Genomic DNA, 21,950 nt, shown 5'->3' on the forward strand with positions numbered 1-21,950 from the left:
TCGCCCCATGGGTTACGGTGCCGCTTTCGGCAGAGGGGTGCTGGCGGCCCCACGCCACGCTCCACCGAGGAGCAGAGGAACGTCTGTGGGCACAGGCGAGGCCAGAGGAAACCCCCCCTCGCCCACCAGCATCGCTGAGAACAGGATCCTTCTGGTCTCTTGCGGATCTCCCCTCCCCGGGCTTCGCAGGCACCAGCGGCCAGGAGCAAAGGGTGCTGCGTGTCCCTGGGGAGGGAGCAGCGCGGTCCTCGGGCCACGCCATTGCCAGGCACAGCTCCACTCGGCACGCCAACTTTATGCCAGGAGAGGATGTGCTTGGCTGATGGTAAGGGAGACAGTTTTCCCACAGAGATGTTTGTTCACTAGGTCTGTTCCTTCTCCTGCCATCGATCTAGTGGTTGACTTTGAGCAAAGTCATCGTCCCTGTCTGTGCATCTGTTTTTCTGTGGGTACCAATCTCTGACTGCTTTATAAGGCACTTGGAGCTACAGCTGGGAATATCTGGCTTGGCTCCTCCTGTCCGGCGGGGAATTTACAGCAGAGACTGCGGCGTGCGCCTCGGACAGCCTCAGGCTTGAAGCGGAGGGAGTTACGGGGCTCTCCAGACGTTGTCTAACATTGAGGTGCTTCGTTTCTAGTGATGGGCTCAGAAGCTTGACTTTTAACTCTTTTTGAAAACCACAGCCTGTGCTTGCTCTTGCAATAGAATAAGGAGAAACCTTTGTTTTGGCTGGATCCTTCTGACATTTTCAGTGACAAAAATAAATTTGATTTGCACAAGCTCTGAAGGAATGGGAAAGATGTTATTTCTAAAATGTGCGTGGTGCTATTGGATATGATAAAAGACTGAATGAGTCAGTAAATGTAGCAGTTTAGTAGCTTAAAAAAAATAAATCAATAATCATGCAGCAAGATCTACAGTATTGGAACAGAAAAATGTAGCTGAAAGGCTGCCTGTCTGGGAAAGTTAACCCTTGGTTATCAGTCCCTCGCCTGGGCAGCGGCAGGGCAGTTCTTCAGTGAGTCACGTTCATCCCTGGGGGGTGAGATCGGCCGATCCCCGGGCTGACAAATGCTAGCGTTAAAGAGGGAGCAGAGGCAAATTCTTCTCCCCACAAGTGCCCGAGGATTTCAGTGGCTCTCACCAGCTGTTGGCTTCAGCCACCGTCCTGACTGCGGTGGTGACAGAGCCAGCACGTGAAACAAGGGGGAAGAGTTGTCCCTAAGAAGAAATCTCACTCTAGTGTCAGGCACGTGAGTGAGATTCCTTTCTCCTCATCACCCTTAAACATGAGCAGAATCCAGAAGAAAGATCAAAGGAACTCCTTTTTAGGGCAACGTCACCTGTTTCCCAAATCTACCGCATCATCACAAACATGATGGGAACATTCATATGTGTAGAAGACTGGGTAAAATCTTATAAGTTATCTAGATCTACTTGCTGGTCCTTAGGAAGGAACTTATCTCACCAAGCTATCCACGAATTAATGTATTTGTCTCATTTTAGTTGCCTGGGCTCCCTTCACACGCAACAGAGAGTGAGACACCATTCAGGGAACTGTTCATTCTGCCTATTTTAGTCACCTTTGTTTGACCCAGCTCTGGTTTTACTCATGTGAAAATGCTAGGAACAATGCCATGCTAATAAAGGATATTTTAATCCTTTTTTCAGACAAGGATTGGAGTCCCATTTCTGATCTCAGTGCTATGCACACAAGGTTCATTGATGCAATCTGTATGGAGAAGAATTTGGTCTTTGGACTTCTCCTGTGATGGCATAATTCTTCCCCTGCTGATCAACATACCCAAAGGGAAAACAAAAAGCTCCACAAATTGCAGGCTTCCAAGTTGCCAGAGAGATGGCTCAGAAAATTAGTCCTTCTTCAAAAAGGAAAGAAAAGAAATTGTTCCTGCTTGGGAGGGAAAAAAGAAAATCCAAAAATTTTTACTAACTCAGTAAAAAAAAATCAAATCAACCAGAAAGAGATTTACATGCACACTTAACTTTGAGTACATAAATAAGGGACTACTCTCACAGAAAAGGCGACGCACAGCGTTTTGCTGGGCGGAGGTCTAAGTCCAGCTGCCCCCGAGGGCAGCGACGACCCGGCTGCGTTGGAGAACCCAGGAAAGCGGCGTCCTGGCCCCGCTGCGGCACAGAGTCACTCCCGAGGGACCGGGCACGCTCGCCCACTAGGAAATGAGGAATAAAAGGTTGTGAAAAGCATGAGGATTATTTAAATTATCTGCTTCAAGATTTACAAAGCAATTTCCGCCGGTCCTAAGTCAGGCACGCACCGGCTCCCTCTGACTGTCGCTGCAGGGGCTGTGTCCTCCCCCCAGCACTGAGCCTTGCCCCCGCAGAGCCTCCCGCCTTGCCAACTGCTTTGACGACCACCGGGGACGAAGCCGCAGCCACGCTGCACATCCACCGCGACGGGTTACGTCTGCCCCCGACAGCAGCTGCCCGAGCTGGGCCAATGCTGCTGGTCTGACTGGATGTGCCTGGGCCTGGTGAGACAAGTAGGGCAGGAGGAGAACAAATTCCACGGTGCTCTCCACAAGCTGCGGTGACACAAAAAAGAAAAGAAAGGACAAGGCTGGCTGAGGGTCTGCTGCGCAGAACTCGGGGCCTCCTGTCCCTCTCAGCCCCTTGATTGCGGGAGAGGCGGCACCAACTCAGCCTGCTGCGGGATGAATAATTCATAGCTAGCACTTCATTAGCAACGGCGCCTTCTAATCCGCCCTACAGGCCGCCCGCGAACCAGGTCGCGACTTTCCTCTCAGCGGTTTTCCACACTTATTTGCCACGTAACGCCGGTGCCTCTGCGGAGCGCGGGGGCTTCGCCCCGGCCCCTCGCCCCAGGAGCTGGCAGGAGCCACCCCCGCCGCGGTCCCAGCTCCCTCTCACGGGTGCAGGGTCAGGGCCACCCACCCCGGCAGGGCTGGCAGCGCAGCCCCACGCAGCGCGGCCCTGGGGGACACGGGAAGACGCGACCCTCCCGGTGTGGCACCGCTCTGCTCCGGGCAGGCTCCATCCCCTCCCGTCCCTCCACCTACTTTACTCCTGTCCTCAGACTCACGTTCCCACCGCCTGCAACCATCACCCCAGTGTCTAAAGGGGCTTCAGGGAGCGCACTACCACCGTGATTGTGGAGGTCCTGAAAAGAACTGAAACACTGCCTCGTAAAGTAACGCTAGACCCTGACACGGCTGTTGTTTAGCTCTGTATTTCCTTCTGCGAAAGCACGCCGAGCCGTCTGCTTGCCCGTACCGCAGAGCCCTCCTTGGCGTGCAGGTTGGGGACTAGCACCCAGCCGAAATTTCCAACTCTAACGCAGGTCAGAACGCTCTGCCAGGAGCAGCTTCTGGCTGGTCTTGGTGCTGCGCCCAGGAGCTGGGGACTACAGGCGCACATGGAAAAGAGCTCAAACACCGAGTTGTTCTTTAGCGCACCGAACAGCAGGGGTGACCTGCAATTCCACCTGAGCCACAGGCTCTTTCGTGTTTAAACCAAACACTTCCACACATACAGTTAGACTTCTCCTTACAGCAGTCCGAGCGGAAGATCGGCTCCCGCAGTCCCTGGTCACGGGCTGCCTGTGGGACCCTCTCTGCTTTTTCTTGCAATTGGAGTTGTATGAATACGCAAGGGTTTATCCTCCAGCCAAAGGGTCTCTCGTGCATGGCGTGGGGGTCCTGGCCACTTCACACAAAGCGTATTCTCAAAAATAGTCTAGCTGGCTTTTAATATTCCGGGTCTGGAAGATGCCTTTCAGTCTAACCACAAACTGAAGTACAAATCCCAGAGATGCGATTTCATACACACACCCCCCCCCGTGTGTACGTCCTGGGACTACTCGCCCAGTTGGCAGGCTGGGCTGCAGGCTGGCAGCTTCTCATTGTCTTGCAGAAAAGCAAACAGTTTGGACAGGGAAATTTAAAGGGTAGCACGGCTCCCTGCAGCAGAGGAAAAACAAACGGCCATAATGACAAGTTACCGCAGGATGCTCTGACTCAACGGAGCTAGGCTTCTTCACTGCTTAAGTTATTTCCAAAGCAGATGTTTCCTGTGCGTGATTATTACACTGGTAAGTGCAGAACAGAGTAGGGAAGGCAGATGTTATCTTGACCTCTACTTTCAGGAGCATGATGGCTGATTTTTATTTCTGGCACATAATCTGAATGTATTCATCAAGGAGAAGATGATGGGGAAAAAGGACAGCAGCAGTGACAGCAGCTGTACCCCCCAAAAAAAGTTGCTTCTTGTTTGTCTGAGTAATGAATACAGAGGAAAACAAGAAATGACCTTGAGCTCCTTCCACCTGCTTCTGCATTTATTTGCTTTATTTCAGTATTTCCTGTTTTTTTTCCTGACTTTCCACTTCCTCTGCACGTTCAGAGCATCCCAGGACACACCACTGAGCACTGCCGCCACGACTGCAGCGCAGGGGCTGCTCTGGCTGGCGCAGGCACCGAGCCGCAGGCAGTGCCTGGGGAGCCCGGGATGTGAGCCACCAGCTTGGGACCTAGTCCTGATCCCACCACAGATCTGTCGGGGGACGATTTCCAAGATTAGCAAGTCACTGGGGGCCTCCGAGTCGTGACCAAGGGACTCCGTGGCGGGGGATGCAGAGGAGCTCTGTCCCCAGCAGCCGCCCCGTCCCCACTGCCACGCCGTCCCCCCCGAGCCACCACTGAGCTGAACAAAGAGCCAGGCGGTGGCCACACTGCGAGAGCATCGTCCGCCCCTTCCCTGCCGACACATCTTGGGCCACAGTGGCAGAGAAATTGCTTCCGAGGAAGGTTTGTGCCCACCATTTTCAAACCGTTCCCATGAGGTATCCCAGGCATGCTCCTTTCTGCACAAAGACGGGGTATCACAAACCACAGGTCACTTCTGAAAGTATTAATTAACATGTTGATTTACTGGCATCTGTATTTCGGTACTACTAGACACCCACCTGCACAGGTGACCCCATCTGAGGACCGGCTGCTGCTGTCACCTGTGCCCCTGCCACCCAAAACACCTTGGCTTGTGTCGCCTCCCCTTCGCTGCACATAAGCATCCGTCCCACTGCACAACAACGCAGTGCTGGGAGGGGGACGTTTAATAGGAATGGCTGGGATCCATGCTGCTCTCGGCAGGAGTTGCCCCTAAGCTTAACGAGATACAAAAAAAATCTGGTTTAAAAAAAAGAAAAGAGGATTTCAGTCAGCACAAGGTCAACCAAGTCAGAGTTCCTGTCAATGTAATGAAGATGGAGCAAGGCAGATTTAGATAGAAGAGAGAAGGGTAAAAGCAAACTGCTCAGAGCAAAGACGACGCCAAGATTTCTGGTCTCAGGACTCTGGTGAAGGTCTAAATCCAGAGAAGCCAGAGGAGCGACTACAGCTGGCAAGAGGAGCAAGTCTTTCCTCATTAGCAGCAGAGACAAGATTGATGCGGCCACAAGGACCTCAGCAGGATTTCACCTGCCAGGAGGTGCCCGTGGTGCTCCCCGCCAGCTGCCCGGTGCAGAGCCCGCTGCCCCCCCGGCCCCTCCTGCAGAAACGGGTGAAACCGCTGCAAACACTCGGTGCATCCACAGACGAACCGCGCACGGTTGTTGAAAATGAAACGATTCAGCCTGAATTATTTGTTCAGTTTCAAAGCTCGTGTGCCAGCCGAGGAACATCCTGATGGGTATTATCTGCCTCGGGTCTGACGTGTTCAGCAAGGAACCACAATCGTTATTGTAAGAAGGAGAGGCATTTAGCAACACCGCCAATTAAAAATTTCAATTGTCTCAAATAAGTGCCCTAATATGGATTTAATAAGATTGCCTATGTTAATTATATATCCATTTACTGTTAAAAGAGCACTAAAGATTTAATAAGAGATAAATCCAGATGTCTTCTAATTAGCTGAAAGCTGCATGAAGTATGAAGGGTGAAACTCATGCCTGCGCCGGTCGGTGTTACTCCCATGCAGAATTTGACGCCCACTCAAGCCCTGGAGGCACAAGTACTACGCTGGTCTTGATCTGACCTCATTGCACAGAAGCAGACTTCACTGCAAATGCATAATGACCTTTTCATCAATACCAGATACTTGCGAAGAGATTTTTTTCAAATCAATTTAATGCTTCACCTGCAATTCAATACCAATGTAATTAGATCAAGATTATGCATATTCAACTATTACTCACTTTGACTGCTGCTGCTCAGCTACATGATATTTGAACAGAAGAAAAGAAAATTTCCCTTCAACATATGACTGTAAATGTTAAATTCTAATGGGTATTTTGTGGAGGACCATTTTTAAACATTTTACATGCACGTGTTCATTTGCAACCAGGCTTATCAGACATTGTGAGCTGTGAGACAGAGTCCTGAAAACAAGACGAGGAATCGCGGATCTACGAACTGTCTTCCTTCCCATGGCTAGGCCAAGAAAATATTATTTACCTTGACTTTTAAAGGTCTAGACAATCTGTTGCAGAGCTTTCTGGGCCAAGAAGACTTTTCCACACGGGGAACAAGCATCTGCCCGTGCTTCAGATTAAAAGCTTGGGTTTAACTGTCTGTGGGATGGGAGCGCTTGTTTTGCTGGGGATGGTTTGTACAAGTACCTCGGTGCGATGGTGCAGAGCACAGGGAACAGCGCAGGGCTGCACAGCCCAGTTCAGCATGGTGTAGTTTACCCAAAGCATTTGATCCTTTTGTTCACAAAACATCCCTCTGCGGGATGGGAATTAAAAAAAGATTAAAAAAAGTAAAAATCAATGCCTTACTGCAGATGTTCTATGATTTTAATCCTTCTCTCCCTCCTCTCTTCTCTTATAATCAATTATATCACTTTGTCTCAGTTCGGATTGATACAAATGCAACAACTGCAACTGCCCTAATCACTGTGAGCGTCCCCTCATAAATACTATTAATTGCTAATATTACAAAACAGAATAGCTATCACTTCTTGCCTGGCATTTTTTTAATGATCATTTGATTTGGTGAATCAATTTTTGCAATAACACATCGCACTAATTAATCGTAATAAAATCCTTGAAAATCAGAGGAGGAGAGAAGACAAAAGCACACACGGGGTGCTCAGTTAGCAAAGACTGGGTGGAAGAGATGGGCGTTGGGTCGAGTTATTTACAGGCACTAAGAGCCTGGCTGGCTAGGCCAGAAAGTAAAGCAGAGGAAAGCAAGCTTCTCATAGTATAATTAATGATACAGAACTAGTTGTAATATAGGAGTGTCATGTATTACTTTTGTGATATAGGATGCTTGTTGTAGTGATAACGATAGGGCATCAATTATCCTTTTAAGTTTCTTTGCCTCTGATGGGTTCATTTTCTTTGCTCGCTTGCCTCCGTTTTAAATTATTCAGCTGAATTTAGAGCTCCTGAGTGGAATTAAGAGCCCCGCAGAGCTGACTTAGAAACCCACGCAGGAGCCCTCCCCACCGCCTTCCTCCTCCCCGCCCTCCTCCTCCTCGCCTCAGCAGGGTCCGAATCGGAGGGCGCAGACGGGCGGCTGCTCCGCGGGTGCTGCAGGCGGGGACGGCGCGGGGCAGCCCTCGCCACAGGAAACCCTCGAGCCTCCGTGTGACGGTTGATGTATTTGCCTCCCCTTGAGTCAAATTATTTGCTCATGTAAGAGGGGTCTAAAGTGTTTCAGAAGAACGTACGGATGAGCTTAGATCGCTGCATAATTTTGAAGATTTCAGATTAGGTCCTTAGGAAGGACTGGTGTTCCTGAAATAGCATGCCTCTGACCCCAGCGCTGGGGAGCGTAGGTGGTCTCACCGTAAAGCACAGTGACTTTATTTAGACCTCATGCAAGTGAAATTTAGTCACATTACTCCAAGCAAGCAGGTGTTAGAGAAGAGTTTTGACTTGAATATCAAAAACATCCAAACAAACCAGTATTTGTTAAACAAAGAACCCTTCGGAATAAGACTAGCTCGTGTTAACATAAAAAGAACGTGCAGGGGAAAAAAGAAAGAGAGAAAGCAAGCAAGAAAACTTGATATAAATCAAGTCTAAGCACTCCACCAATCATCAGCTCTCTAAATCAAGAAATCTGGCAGATTTTCCAACTGAGAATCAATCTTCCTGTCTCTGCAGTAAATACTGTAATCCTTTTTCCAGCATGGTATAGAAAATGTAACTGCCACATTCAAGATTTAGTGAAAAATATTCTGCCAGACTGTTTGAACATTGCGGTTCCAAATGTTTTCAAAGAAGAGGTCAGAAGAGTTAGCATGGCTCTATCCAGAACGGTTTGGGTGAAAAGACCAGGTCTCCGGCTGACGTTATCACACGCGTGCAGCGCAGATCTGAGCTGTAGGTACCCTCCGCACGCCTTTACACCTACAGAGCTTACCGCAGCTCCAACTACGCCGTGCATTTGCCGGAAAAGCCCCTTTCCTCTGCCCTCCCGCGTCCCTGCTCTGCGGCAGGGTTCACCTGCACCAGGGCTGGGTATTTGAAGCCATGGCGTCTTCTAGGACCGTGCTGGGACCTTGCGCAGGGCGAAGCCGCCGCACTCGGTACGGTAACACCTACGCTGCTGCTGAGGCGGGTCCGTGGAGCCAGCCGTCCCCCGGCACCCCTGGCCCAGGGGGCACCGGACCACCTCGTGCGGACCGGGCTGACACACGAGCAGTAGGGCCGAGCAGGGTCCCCGGGCACACCGGAGGGCTGCGCTGCCTTACAGCTTTTGGGGAAGGGATCCTCGTAGCTCACAGGCTGGGCCGGGACTCAGAGCATCAGACATCCCGGCTTTGCCCCTGCCCTGAAGGGGTTTTAAGCGCAGAGAGGACAGGCAGATCGTAGGCTCCCATCATCCCAGCGTTGACTGGAGAGGGAGCGGAGATGCAGCCAAAGGAGGTAACTTACCCGCAGCCACACGGGGAGCCCGTGTCAGTCCCCGATGGGATGTTTGTACGGCCCCAGCAGAACGGCAGCAAACCGGCACTGCCTACCGACACAGACCCATCACCAGCAGAAATCATCGGACACACAAACACCAATATCCTGCATTTTCCCCTGCAGTAACAGGACTCAAATTTCTGTCTTTGCAAAGCTGTGAGTAGAAGCGCAGCTGCAAGTAGAGTTTGTGTAAAACCAAACTTGACCCAAGTTGCCGTCATTATAAATTTTCCACAACTCAGAGCAGATTTACTTGTGCTTACCTCACTCCCCATCTGTCAGACACCTAGATCCCCGGCACCTCAAACTGCAGGAGCATTTTTTCAGGCAGTCTGGAGAAGGTCTTCTGATGGAAGCAGAGACTGCTATGACATCAGGACTTTGGATCTTTTTCCCTCCTCCCATCTTTGACAAATGGAGCTTTAACAATGCAATGAACTTTGTGGAGTCCTCCGGGAGGTGAGAACCCTCCTGCTCCGGCCCCTGCTCCTGCTCCTGTTCGTGCTCCGGCTCCTGCCCTGTCTCCGGCTCCTGCGGCAGTGGTACCCGTTTCCAGAGCCCGAGGAAACGCGCCTGCCAGCTCAGCCATCCCCTCACGTCCTGGGCATGGCAGGGATGCTGCTGAAAGCACAAAGAGGTCAGGGTGGGCAAAAGTATCCAAAAAGCAAGGAGAGGGAAATAAGAGGAAGCCAAAGCTAAAATCACCTCTGCCCCCTGCACTGCCCCTGCCTCCCCCAGCTACTTCAGAGCTGCAGATCAAAAGCCCGACCCTCAGAGGACCGAACCGGGATAGGGAAGGATACCGACTACAGGCAACATCATTGGAAAATGACCCCTTAATTCTCAGTATGACAGAGTAATTCAGTGCTGCTAGCATCGGAATATGTTCATGCAACAAGAAATTCAGGTGATTTCACAGAAATAGCCCTGAGGCAACAGGTAAAGGGAAAGGGAAAAGTCTATCAGAATAAGAAACTATTTAAATTAATAAGTCACTGAAACAACTGAGAGAGCTGAGGTTTCACTAGAATTTTTAGGCATTTTTAAAGCATAATAGTGAATCGACAAAAGGTATTCTTCTCTTCCCCCATTGTTTAAAGGCCATAAGACTTCAGCACATGCTTATAATGAGGCCAACTCGCAAATGTTTTGCTGGCTTGTAGCTCATGCTGGTGGTGTACCGATGCTCCCGGGCTGTTGGTGTCATTTATTAAGCTGTAAAGTTGGCAGAATTGCAGTGAATTGGGACCCCCTGGAATATTAGAGTTCTTGACACTTTGTGTTAACACTGGTATGCTGGCCTAATTCCAGTTTGTTTAATTATATCCCAGCGTTCTCAAACCCCCCCACTGTTAGCTGGGGAGGACGATCTCCCTCTGCCCTCGTCTGGCTCAGCACCGCAGGGCAGCTGCAGCATCCAGTCCCGGGGGCGGCTGCATTTCAGTGGTGGGTGAAGTCGTGGCCACATATATACCATTCCTATACCCACCAGAGATTTTCTTTTGAAGCGCATGCTTCAAGACGAGAGCTTACATAAATGGAAGAATTACGTTGTATATCCGTTATACGCTCGGAGAGAGGGGCAGGCTCTGAGCAGGGGTGTTAAGGACAGGCAATGCGAAGAGCCCAGAATTCAGTCTCGAATACCCCTCGATGTCGGACGAAGAGACAGATGTTTTTCGAGCTGGCCTGGCAGGTAGGAGGCAGTGAGTCGTGACTGAGCTTCCTCACTTGACCTTCAAGGGAGAGAAACCATATGAGTAAAACTTCAAGAAATACATGTTATCACCAGTGAGGAAAAAAGGAGGAGAGGACAGGTCGTTGCCTTCCTGTCTATCCTGTAGTCTCTCTAAAAACTTATAACGAGAGCTCGGTTCAGTCTGGTTTATAACAAGAAGTAATTTGTATGCCAGAGAGAAAAGCTGAGGTTTGATTTTCCTTCAAAGTATATATGATACAACAGCAAATGTGTCTGTAAAGCAGCAGAAGGGGACCTGGCAGAGGGTTTTTTTTTTCCTACATTGGTAAAGATGGTTATTCTTTTTCCAAAGGGATATATATCTTTGTCTCAGTTTTCTGCATGCGTTTTCACTTTCTCAGAGGCCCAAGTAACATATTTAATGCGAAAATGCTGTGAGAGTCTCCCTGGAGCTACAGTGCCGATGTGTCACCTTCCCTTTCTCCCCACGAGCTGGGTCTGCTCATCACCCCATCAGTCAGGAATATGCCCCAGCAGGGAGCTGTCTAATGTTCCTTCAGATGAACATGCAGTAAAGATGGGATCTGAGCTGGTGTCCAAAAATCAGCAAGAACAATTTCCTTTAAAAATTAATTACTGCTGACATCTAATACAATTGTAGCATGCAGGCAGACACCAGCAATTAATTAATCAGCAGTTTTCAAAAAAAGAGAGTATTGATTTGTTGTTCCTCATAAACCTGGAATATTAGATTGAGGACGAGACAATTACATAAAGCAAGGGAAGAAAATTGGCCTTCATGAATAAGACAAATGGAAAGGAGTCTGGGTGTCTCTGGTTTTCTTACAAGATACCTGCATCCCCATCAGGGTCACTGCACCAGAAAGGCGTGTTCAAAACAGCTAACTCATTCTTCTGAAAAAGTCTCTCCAATAAATAAATGAATACATAAAAAAATTGAACAAGCCATGGACAGCGCTGCTGAACTGGAGCCTCTGATACACACCCAGAAGCCACGACCCCCAGCCTCTGAGGGACCACCTCATCTCAGCAGCTTTGGCGAAATCATCCTCCGAAGCGACAAGGGAGGAGAGGTTCTGCCGTCCCCTTCCCGCAGGTGGGGGGAGGCGAGAGTCTCGTCTGAGGTTACAGGAAGAAGCCGTGCTACAACAGGGTTTTGCATCCGCCGTCCTGGCCGCAAGGCTGACTCCCTAACCCCGGCACGCGCCTCTGCCTGCAGCCAGCTGGATTGTCCTGGCAAGAAATGAAGCAGAACTCACGCAGGGTGCCAAGGAATAACCTTGCACAAATCCTTGCTGCGGTGTCCAGGTGCAAGGAAACAAAGAGGCAGCAGGAACTTTAAAATCTCGTGAGCAGGGCCGAGCGCAGCGGGGTGTCACGACCCAGCAGGTCCCCCTGCAGCTCCGGTGGCAGTGGTCTGCAGGAAGGCAAACAGCATCTGAAGGGTTCTGTTCCCACAGAGACCCCGGGACGCACACGCTCTCCCCGTCCCCCACTCCGCTGCCCAGCACAGAGCCACCTTGTTGCTTCTGCCACTTGCTGAGCAGCCAGCAATGCCACCGCCACCGCTCGCTGAGCAGGACCTGGCTGCTGCACACAGCCCGGGGTGAAAATTTCCCAGCAGACCTCTTCTCCATCAGAAAATGTCAGCCTCTCGACTCCAGACCATTTTCTGCAAGCAATTTTGTTAAATTCTCTCGTTTCCCTGCAAGCCTCCTTCCCTTCCAGACAGCCGTGGCACCTGGGATCCCGAGATGGCACGGCCAGGGTACCATGCTATCAATCACACTCTGGTTTTTCCCGGAGCAGAATTCTCTCTTTTTAATTACCTGCCCTGCGCGTGACTCCACTTCATCATTCCCAATCACACCTCTGTCTCTCTCCCTCTCCATACATGTTATTTCCCCCTCATAAACACTCTTTCCCATGAGATGGAAGCTCCCCTTCCAGTTGCCTCCGGCGTAGGCAGCGGGAGGCAAGGTGCCCAGCCCTGTCCCCCCCAGTGCTGCTGCTCCTTTCCAGTCACATTCCCTGTGCCCACCTGCACCAGGGAATTGGTTTCCAAAGGAAAAAACAAGCCTAATTAGTACCTGTCAAAAGCTCACATTTTTTTCAGCTGCCTCCATAATGAGGTAAACAGAAACATAAACCAACACATTTCAGGGAAGTCAGATGTGGCAGCAGCAAGTCCTGTTAAAAAGGATTTTTCAGGTAACTTCTGCAAGAAATCTCGGGGTTCCAACATTTCTCAGTGACCTCAGAGGGGCACTGCGCTTCTTCAGCTCTCCTGTACCTCCCCAACACATTTCAAAGAAACATTTCTTGTTCACAGCTTCAGCTTTATTTTTGAAAAATATAAATTCAAGGACATTTTAAAATTAAGCGCAGGAAAGGACATGTGCTTCCTTCTCGGAATGCCTCCACAAAGCGTTCTGACGTTTGAGGCGTTATTTGGAAGTCCGACTGAGCAGCTTCACTGATTCAACAGGGGAAGAAGGTTCCTGTGGAAAGATGCTGCCCTCCCGCCTGCCCCCGCGCTCTTTGGCAGCCCCTGCACCGGGTCCCCGGGGAGGGCGGCAGGGCCCAGGCTGCCAGCCGGCATCGGGCATCCCCACTGCCCCGGGCACGACTCTGCCCCTTCCCCGCCTGCCTGCGCCCGCTGCGGGTCACTCGGCTGCTGCCGGCTGCCCGGCCTCTGCCTGCCGCCCCCCTCTTGCAAAGCGCGTGGAGGTCTCCAAAGGAAGAACGCGTAATTTGAGCAGTGAATGTTGACTCTGATTACGCAGCATTTGATGACAACACAGTCGTGCACATACAAATCCCAGTGAAACAAACACCGGCAAGCTCTCGTGCAGGCTGTTTCCATGGATGCAGGGCAGAACTGCCTGCTGCAGCTAGTTGGCTGAAAAACCGCATTCTTTGGTCCAGAATTTCACCCTTTCTCCCTGCAACTACGTGTGCGGTTTTTAAGCCATCAATTCCCATTTCTGTTCCTGCCGCACGTTTGCCCGCAGTGATGAAAGCGATGCTGCGTGTGTTCGGGAGCTGTCGGGTGTGTCTGCGCCTTCTCCAGCTCCCTCGACGGCTCCGCTGAGGTGTGCTTCCTAACCCCCCGCGAGCGCACTCTGCAGCTACTGCGGTCTGCAGCAGCAGCATCTCTGCGGCTCCGGGCACGGCGCTTGCTCCTGTTGGCTGGCATTAGGTGGGGTTTGCCGTGCCCAGACGGGACGTCAGAGGCGTGCAGAGAAGCGGCAGAGGCAGGCTGAGGGGATGGCTGGGCTGCGGGAGTTGAGGAAGCAGCTTGTGCAGCATCCTGGTGAAAGGAAACAGCTCCAGGAACACGATGAAACTTGCTGTTCGGCGGACACGGATGTCAAGCCTGTGTTAACACTCGAGTGCTGCAGAGCGTGATCTGCTCCTTGGGGCAGGCGAAGCCTCGAGCAGCGCAGCGTGAGCCGCGGAGGGGGAGCACCCGCCGGTTTCACAGCCAGCCTCTCAGCCTGGCAAAGCCAGGGAGTGCCACTGGAGCCGGGGGGCCGCCGCGTTTCACACTGCCCGTGGAGCAACTCGGCGGTGAGTAGAGGTAAAGGCGCCTAACGGTGGGGCAGGTACCTCACCGTGCTGAAATGCACAGGACCGCCTAAGTAACTATGGATCTTAGGCTTTGTTTTCCAGTCTTAGTCTTCCCATATTTCTGATCTGTGGCCATGCCTCCATCGATGTGCAATGATGCAAGTAGTGAATGAGGCTTTTAAAATATCTGACAGTCCTATCCAGTGACGCCAGGCCTCTGGAAATGTGTCTCTAAGGAGCCTCAGTGAAGTAGCGTCCTCCATACCTGCATTTTTAAATTGTCATTTAAGATCTGCAGTCCCTGGGACACCCACAGTTGCACAATTACCCAATCTCTGGGTCCACATCCAACTTAATATGGTGGAGATTTTCAAATGAGTCTTTCAATGTCACCTGCACTCCACAACCTCCATCTGTTCTGCAAACTATCCCCTGGAGACTGAAAACCTGTCACCTCCCTGATTTACACGACAGGCCAGGGAACAGGGACGTCATCCCCTTGCCCGTTTAGCATTCAGCATACTGACAAACAACCCAGCGTTACATTTTCAAGGAATTAAAGCCTGACTCGGAAAACCAAGGCTTCATTAGCAGAGGTTGTTTACCTGCTGCCAAGACGAGGTGGCTGTCCGCCCTGCAAGCTGCGGTGGGTTTGGTCGGGGAGGGTGCTCAGACGCGGGTGCTGTGTGGGCGCACGTCAGCGCGGCTTCACTGGGTTTGATGAGTGTGAGAGGGACGTGCAGATTCTCAGCGCTACAAGTTTTTGGTACAAGTTCCTGAGGAAATGATTCTTCTTTAACTTTGCTGGCTAGTAGGTCACCTTATAGCCTCGCCTCTTCATCCTCCATCACAAACCCTTTTAATACGTTTTTATCCCGTTGCCCGTTTTCCAAGGAATTTGGCAAGAACTCCAGGGCCTCTGAGTTGCCAAAGTTCTGACAAGTTTCACCCCAAATCAGCCTGCTGGTTGCAGAGCGGGCTGACCGGCAGTTCTGGGTCAAAGGAAATCCTCCTCCCTGGTGCTGCTGCTCACAGAGGTGCTTCTTCCCCGACAGCGCTGATCTCTTCCCACGAAGCTTTTCCCTCCACGACTCCTTCCAGGCTGTGCAGGGAGCAGAGGGGCGACTCCACTGAGCTCAGCGCAGGGGTAAACGCGGGGGCAGCCAGCGGTTGGGCTGTTCGCACGTGCAGTGCAGATGCGTACGCAGAACACAGCACCTGAAACCACAGCGATCCTCTGCTGCGAAGATTAGCTACCGCTCACCCAGCCACGGACAGAGCACTGAGCTGGTGCAGCTGCGTGAGGAGGCGAGAGAGGAACGAAACGCACGGGACGGGTGGGGTCCCCGGCAGGGCTGAGCGGGGTGCCTGGGGGGGTCCCCCGCAGACTTCCGTTGCCATACGTGCCAGTCCTTGAAAACCACTACGAGGACGCACTCCGCCGTAGGAACAGCTCGATTGCAGCAGTAACTGGCTACCATCGATATTATAGAAATACCCCTGCTGGGAAGCGTAAAGCCAGAGCAGCCTAATTAGAGAGCATTTGAGCACTCCCAGGCTCAGCATGGCTGGTCTCATAATTTTCTTGGAAAGTCGTATCTTCCAAAGCCAGAAATACATTCGAATAGAAGGCTTCCCTGTATCCCTTTCCGTTGAAGCCTGCAGCGGTCTAAGGCTCCCTGAAAAGACGGTGCGTTTCCAGAACGACGCAGGGCCCCCGCGATGACCTGGAGGTGTGCGGTGGGAGTGGAGGGAGCACCAGGACGGGCAGGTTGCGCTTCAGCCCTGGCGCCTGCACGTTCGGAACAGAGGTCCTGCTGGGTTCCCTGCTCCTTTTTCTTCCTTTTTATTTTCTTTCTTGTTGAAAAAAAAGCGGTAAATAAAGCAAATACAGCTGCTCTTATGGCAGCTCGAGACATCTTGTTTCTTGCTTTTTTACTGGTTTAAGCCTAGCTGACCAAGACTGAACAGCATCTGAACCCTGTGGGATGCTTTCACCCATCTCCTGCAGCACTAGGAATCTCATCCCACCTTTCCCGGAGGTGCGAGTATCTCCTTTCAGGAGCACAGCCCTTTTGCTTCTGCAGCGTTTGGGCAGGGTATCACAGTCAGAGGACACATCTTGTGGCTTTTTCCTCCAAATCAACATTTGAGTATCTTGTCTCTACAATCCGCCCAGACCATTTCTTTACAAGCCCGAGGTTCAGTCCTTCCTCCATAACACCTCCTACAACACCTGCAACTCTAAACGCAAAATATTGTTTTCAGAAGCGACTGAGGCGGTTTTGGAGGTGGGAACAAGAGGAGGATTGTCAAATACACAATTTCCAATGAGAAGCCTCCATCCCCTGCTCAAGCAGGTCACCCAGAGCAGGCTGCCCAGGACCCACCGCCAGTCGGGTTTTGAGTATCTCCAAGGATGGAGATCCCACAGCCTCTCTGGTCAGCCTGTTCCAGGGTCTGACCGCCCTCACAGTAAAGAAGTTTTTTCTGATGTTAAACGTAATTTCCTGCATTTCCATTTGTACCCATTCCACTTGCAACACTGGAAGATAAATTTTGGAGTGCTTGATGTGCGCTCAGATTGCAATGCAGAGACAGCAGATTTACCCACGGGACTTGCTGTGAAGGAGCAATCCAATCAAGGGGAGTGCTTGTTTTCACATCACCTGCAGAGAGAACCACTCTTCATCTACCCAAAATAATCCATGCTCCGAAAAACATGCTGTGAGCAAAGCTAACGGGCAGAAAAAAACCAACATGCCTTTGATTGCATGGGCGGGAGACCTTTGTTTCTCCCAGGAGAGGGAATGGGCTCTTTGCAATGAAGAGCACCGGCACCTTTTGGTTTGGCCCGGCATTTTCTGTACACCTTCTCTGGAACGCGAGGAGCCGGCATTGCCTCCCCATGCCCTACAGCCTCCCTCTGCACCTCTACCGGGGCCACGTTTCCACCAGGAGACCCTGGCAGCAGGCATGGGGGGTCCCATGGGGTCTGCCGCGCCAGTGGTGGGAACGACACCTCAGCCTGCATGGAGGGACCCTCCCGGCGCTCGGCCCTCCAGCGCCACGGGTGGCTCTGGGGCCCTGGCCTGCGGTGGCGTGGCTGGCAGCGAGCAGCCCCCCTCCCTCCTCCTGCCGAAGCGGAGAACAGCCCTGACCAGCAGCGCTTGGCAAAGCGAGTCATCTTTTAATGCGCCCGGCTGCCATTATCACAGCAGGGCTACTCTCCCCCGCTCGCCCCGGGACTGTGAGAGTGCACATTAAAACTGCCTGGCCAGCACTGCTGCGCGCTCAGAGCTGCACTGCGTGCGATGGCCGTGCCCTATGTGATGGCCGTGCCCTATCTGATGGCTGTGCCGTATCCGATGGCCGTGCCGTATCTGATGGCCGTGCCGTATCCGATGGCCGTGCCCTATCTGATGGCCGTGCCGTATCCGATGGCCGTGCCGTATCCGATGGCCGTGCCGTATCTGATGGCCGTGCCGTATCCAATGGCTGCCTGCTCAACAACGGCATCAGAGAACAGCAAAGCTCCTGCCCCCCACCACCTTGCTAAAGCCACGCGGATGGACTATTTCTGACCCCCAAGCACGCTAACCACAGCTACAGTTCTGGGGGCAGGGACGTTTCCCTGCCAGTGAGGTGCAGTGCGGCACAGCACCACGACCCTGCAGAGGCAGAACGCCGGGGGGACCCCAGCCCGCCCCTCCCTCGCGGGGAGTGGAAAAGGTGCTTGGTTTGGCCTGAGTCTGCTTGCTCGTATTGAGCAGATGTGCTAAATCTGAACGATGCTAGCAGTGCTCCTAGATCTCCTGCTCCAAAGTTTAAATGTTATTTAGGGGTGAGTCTCCTCCTTTGGCAAAGGCCAGCAGAAGGCTCCAGTAAAAATCCTCAAAATAGGGACAAGATGTAAATTGATCTTAATATTACTCAAGAGAGGTGAATGTCATTTTCAGGTACAATCCTGGCTTCCTATGCTGGTCAGAGCAAACACACACACACAGAGCCTTTACGCTGATCGGTCTTCCCTCATCTTTTGATATACTTCATTTCTGTGTACACAAATAATACTTAAGGATTTTCTCCAATTAAACCTTGCACAGCAAAAATATGGTTTCCAACAAATGCACTTCCAGGGAAAACAACTGACCTAATTCCATGCCCTAAGTTAGATATGTGTTTAAATACCCTATGGGATCATAGCCTCAGTTTCTATATTATGTATTTTCCCATAATTAACAAACAAATTGAGAAAGAAAAATAGCCAGCTAGGAAGCAGGACGAAATACGAATGGCTCTTTTTGCCCTGTGTTGCAATTGCATAGCAGAGATAACGCAACGCTCTCACCAGATCCTCATGCGCTGTGACAAGGCAATTTCCTCCAGGCTGCTTATTCACTATTCAACTCGTGTCTTATTGACTGTATAAATCTAATGTGAAAATAATTCCTTATTTCCCTTAAGATAGCAACGTAATGAGAAAATAGCACCCCCTGCACAACAGCTAGTCTTACAAAAGTTTTAAGTGATATTTTTGGTGCGCGTGTCTTTTCAGGAACGTGACGTGTTGATGCAGATGCTCCAGCCCCAGCTCGTCTGGCCGGAGCAGAGGGGAGCACCAGCTCCTGGGGCTGTAGGTCACTGCCAGGGTACGTCCGGAGGAGGGCTGCACCTCCCGCGCGGCAGCCCCCGGCAGGGTGGGCAGACCGGCACAGCTCCACCAGAAAAGCGGGGGAGGAAGGAGAAAAGGGGAGAAAAAAATTGCCAGTTTTAGCTCACTCCTATTGTTGCTTATTACACGGTCAAATATGCGTCAGAAGTGCAGTAAGTCAGGGAGAAAGAGCGGACGTGCAGAAGGGAGAAGGCAGAAAACGGAGAGGGGTGATGAGAATGCTCCCTAGCACTTAATACGATTCACTGCACGTGTCCAGGGATTTCGATTCCCTCAATTCCCGTGCCCAGCCCTGCACCTAAACGTGCCGGCTGCTTCCAGCACAGCCCCAGCACCACAACCAGCACCCGCTCTTCCCGCTCTTTGGTTACAACCCCACGCACAGGGACTTTCCAGGGCCACGTTATAAGCATCACACTAATTCTCAGTATCTTATACACCGCAGCTCATTATTTAGAGATAAAAGGCTCCCTAGCGAATGTGTTGCAGGCTTCCTGTGGAAAGATCAGGTTATAAAGTGCTCGAGTGTGAGGATGAGTGATCAAAATTATTATTGTGGTTTGTTCTTTGGAGGTTCCTCTCTGCACGAGGCCAGAGCTGGCGGGTCCCCTGGGGAGCTGGAGGCATTTCCTTCTGAAACACCGTTTCTATCTCCCCAGCTCCAACGACAACAACAAAACATGCAAAAGTGCAAAATCCATGTGTCCCACTGTCACCGGAGGCTGGAAGGTCTCCCTAGCCCTGCCCGGCGGCCGGGGCACGGATGGAGCCCCGCGGTTGGCGAAGGGCCGTGCCCTTGCCAAAGGCTGGCAGAGCAAAGCCAGCACCAGGCACCGGTGCCACCGCCTCTCGCCAGGCACCCGCTTTGAGACCTTCCGTCCGCCCCCAACGTGCCCGCCTGCTTGCTGTTTCGCAAAGGGAGCCCTGGCTGCGACTTCCAGGTGCGCGGATTAAGACAAACTCTGCAACAGATGAGCAGGTTTGGTCCCGGCGTTCTGGCTGCATTTCTTTTTCAGCACCTTCCTCTTGTTGCGTTGCATTTTTTTTCCCTTGGACTTTAGCAACAAAACTGATCAGAGATGTCTCACTAGAGACTGCTTTGGGGAAGTAGAAGGAAGCGGTATTAAAAGCATATTGAATATTCATTCAACAATGAAATCCTAATTCTGCTTAGCAGTTTATCTTGTGGAAGTATGTTTCAAAGTGAAATTTGAACATCAAGGTGAATATTAATTATGCTGCTGTTGTGGTTTTCCTCAGCAGATCTCATTTCTAAGTTGTAGTTCCACAAATTCTCATATGCGACTAAACTTATTGCCAAGGCTGGACAGAAAAATAACACCGACGAGATTTATACGTGTGGGGTGCGTAGCAAATACTAAAGATTTGTAAAATGCAAAGTCCACAGCAGTTTAATAAATAACAACAACAACTACTAAGTCCCTAGAGGTTCTCCAGGGCATTCTGGTTTCAATGGCAGCTTTAAGCTTGGGACGCAGCCTCTGCACCGGGGACGTCCCTCAAGGGTGGCTCTTGTCCTGCTGCCCATGTTCTGCTCCCCGGCAGCCCGCTGCAACCCTGCGGCCGGTTTGGGCTCTCCCGTCCCATCAGGACCCGTCCGCGGTGCCTCTTGAGGAGGTAAGGACCAGGGCACCGGTACAGGTGAGTGATGCTGGGACGGGGTCTGGCTGGTAGCCTGCGCCTGCGTCACCTTTTGTCACCTCAGGGAAGAGCAGGACGGGGACGGGAGGGAAAGCGGCGAATCCCTGTCAGCGGTACAGTACTTGAACATAACAGCAGGGCTGGGCTTTGTGCGGAACTCTCCACACACCTATTTTCTAATGAAGGGTCTCTTCACACTCTTTACTCAAAACTATTCCCCAGCTTTTTCAGAAACAAAGTCCCAGTTCGCTGTTATCAGCCATGAATTGCAAAGTACACGTGCAAAGAAAATAAGAGTCAGTTTTTATAGAGAAGCTGCCTTAGGGATTTCATTCAAAATTATCATCTTCAATTTTATTAAAATCAATAGGAGATTTTATTACAGTATAAATTAAATGAGAGGCTATTTGCTCCTCAGATACCAGAAGCAATAGTATGAAAATCGCTTCAAGCGATGATATTCATCCAGATGTCTTTGCTAATGTTATCTATGCACAAGTGTGGAGTTTCATTTCTTTTTCTTTCTTATTTTTTCATCCCTTAAACACCAGACATAGCTCATGAAATGTGACTGAGGCTTACAGATGACACTGAGATATTTTTAAAGGCTCCGGCTTGCTCATGGATGAAACATCGGAGGGAGCTCAGAAAGGACCTGAAAAAATTATTGAGGCCTGTAGGAAATGCTCTACGGCGAGTGATTGAAGAGCTCGATCTGCTTAGTTTATTAAAAAAAAGGCTAAAGGTGACTTGATTACAGGGTATTAATGTGTTCACAGGGAGAAAAACGCAAGGGCCTAAATGTCTTTCAATCTAACAGAGAAAACAGCAACAGCAACGGGCAGCACGCGCCCTGCCAGGCGCGCTTTTTGAGCAGGAGGGCGCGATGCTGCTGGGGTGACCCCACGGCTCTCCGGGTGACCCTCAGCACCGTCACCGACAAATCTGATTTCTGTACGCCGCTGTCTGACGAGCACCCTGTGCGCGCTGGCCGTCCGTCGGCCGGTGCACGCGTACGGGGGTTTGCAGGGAGGGAGCGCGTCCAGAAAACAGCGCGGACAAGCAGCAGCGGCTGTGGGTTTAGCAGCTTAAATGAAGAGATTTGGATTCACGTTTTTGCAGGCAGCACCTGTGGTCTGCTAGAGCTAGGAAGCTTTTAAAAACACGGTTAGGTGGCAGTCTACTAATAGCGCTGTTTTGAGAACTGAAATTTCTAAAACCAGAGTGAGAAAACTGCGGTTTTGATTGAAATGCTAGGATGGTGGTGGTGGCTCCAGCAAAAACCTGAAATGCTGTATTACAGTAGATGTGAGATAAGCTATGATAATGCCAATATTCTGTCAAAGTTGATCTAATAATCACTTAAACTGGACTTAAGTGCTTGAAAGGTTAATGTGGT

General features: G+C 51.1%; 1 long non-coding RNA gene across 8 annotated transcripts in view; it reads right to left on the reverse strand.

The window, feature by feature from the left end:
* LOC129215138 (uncharacterized) overlaps window positions 1-21,950 on the reverse strand; it is a 123,180-nt gene that overhangs the window by 22,469 nt on the left and 78,761 nt on the right. For 5 of the 8 annotated variants that reach the window (XR_008579915.1, XR_008579909.1, XR_008579912.1 and 2 more), the window contains one exon: window positions 9,185-10,657. This is a non-coding gene — a long non-coding RNA (uncharacterized LOC129215138). The remainder of the gene's footprint in view (window positions 1-9,184; window positions 10,658-21,950) is intronic. The other 3 variants (XR_008579916.1, XR_008579910.1, XR_008579914.1) reach the window with 3 other exon arrangements.

This window comes from Grus americana, chromosome 19, assembly GCF_028858705.1.
Source record: "Grus americana isolate bGruAme1 chromosome 19, bGruAme1.mat, whole genome shotgun sequence".
NCBI lineage: Eukaryota > Metazoa > Chordata > Aves > Gruiformes > Gruidae > Grus > Grus americana.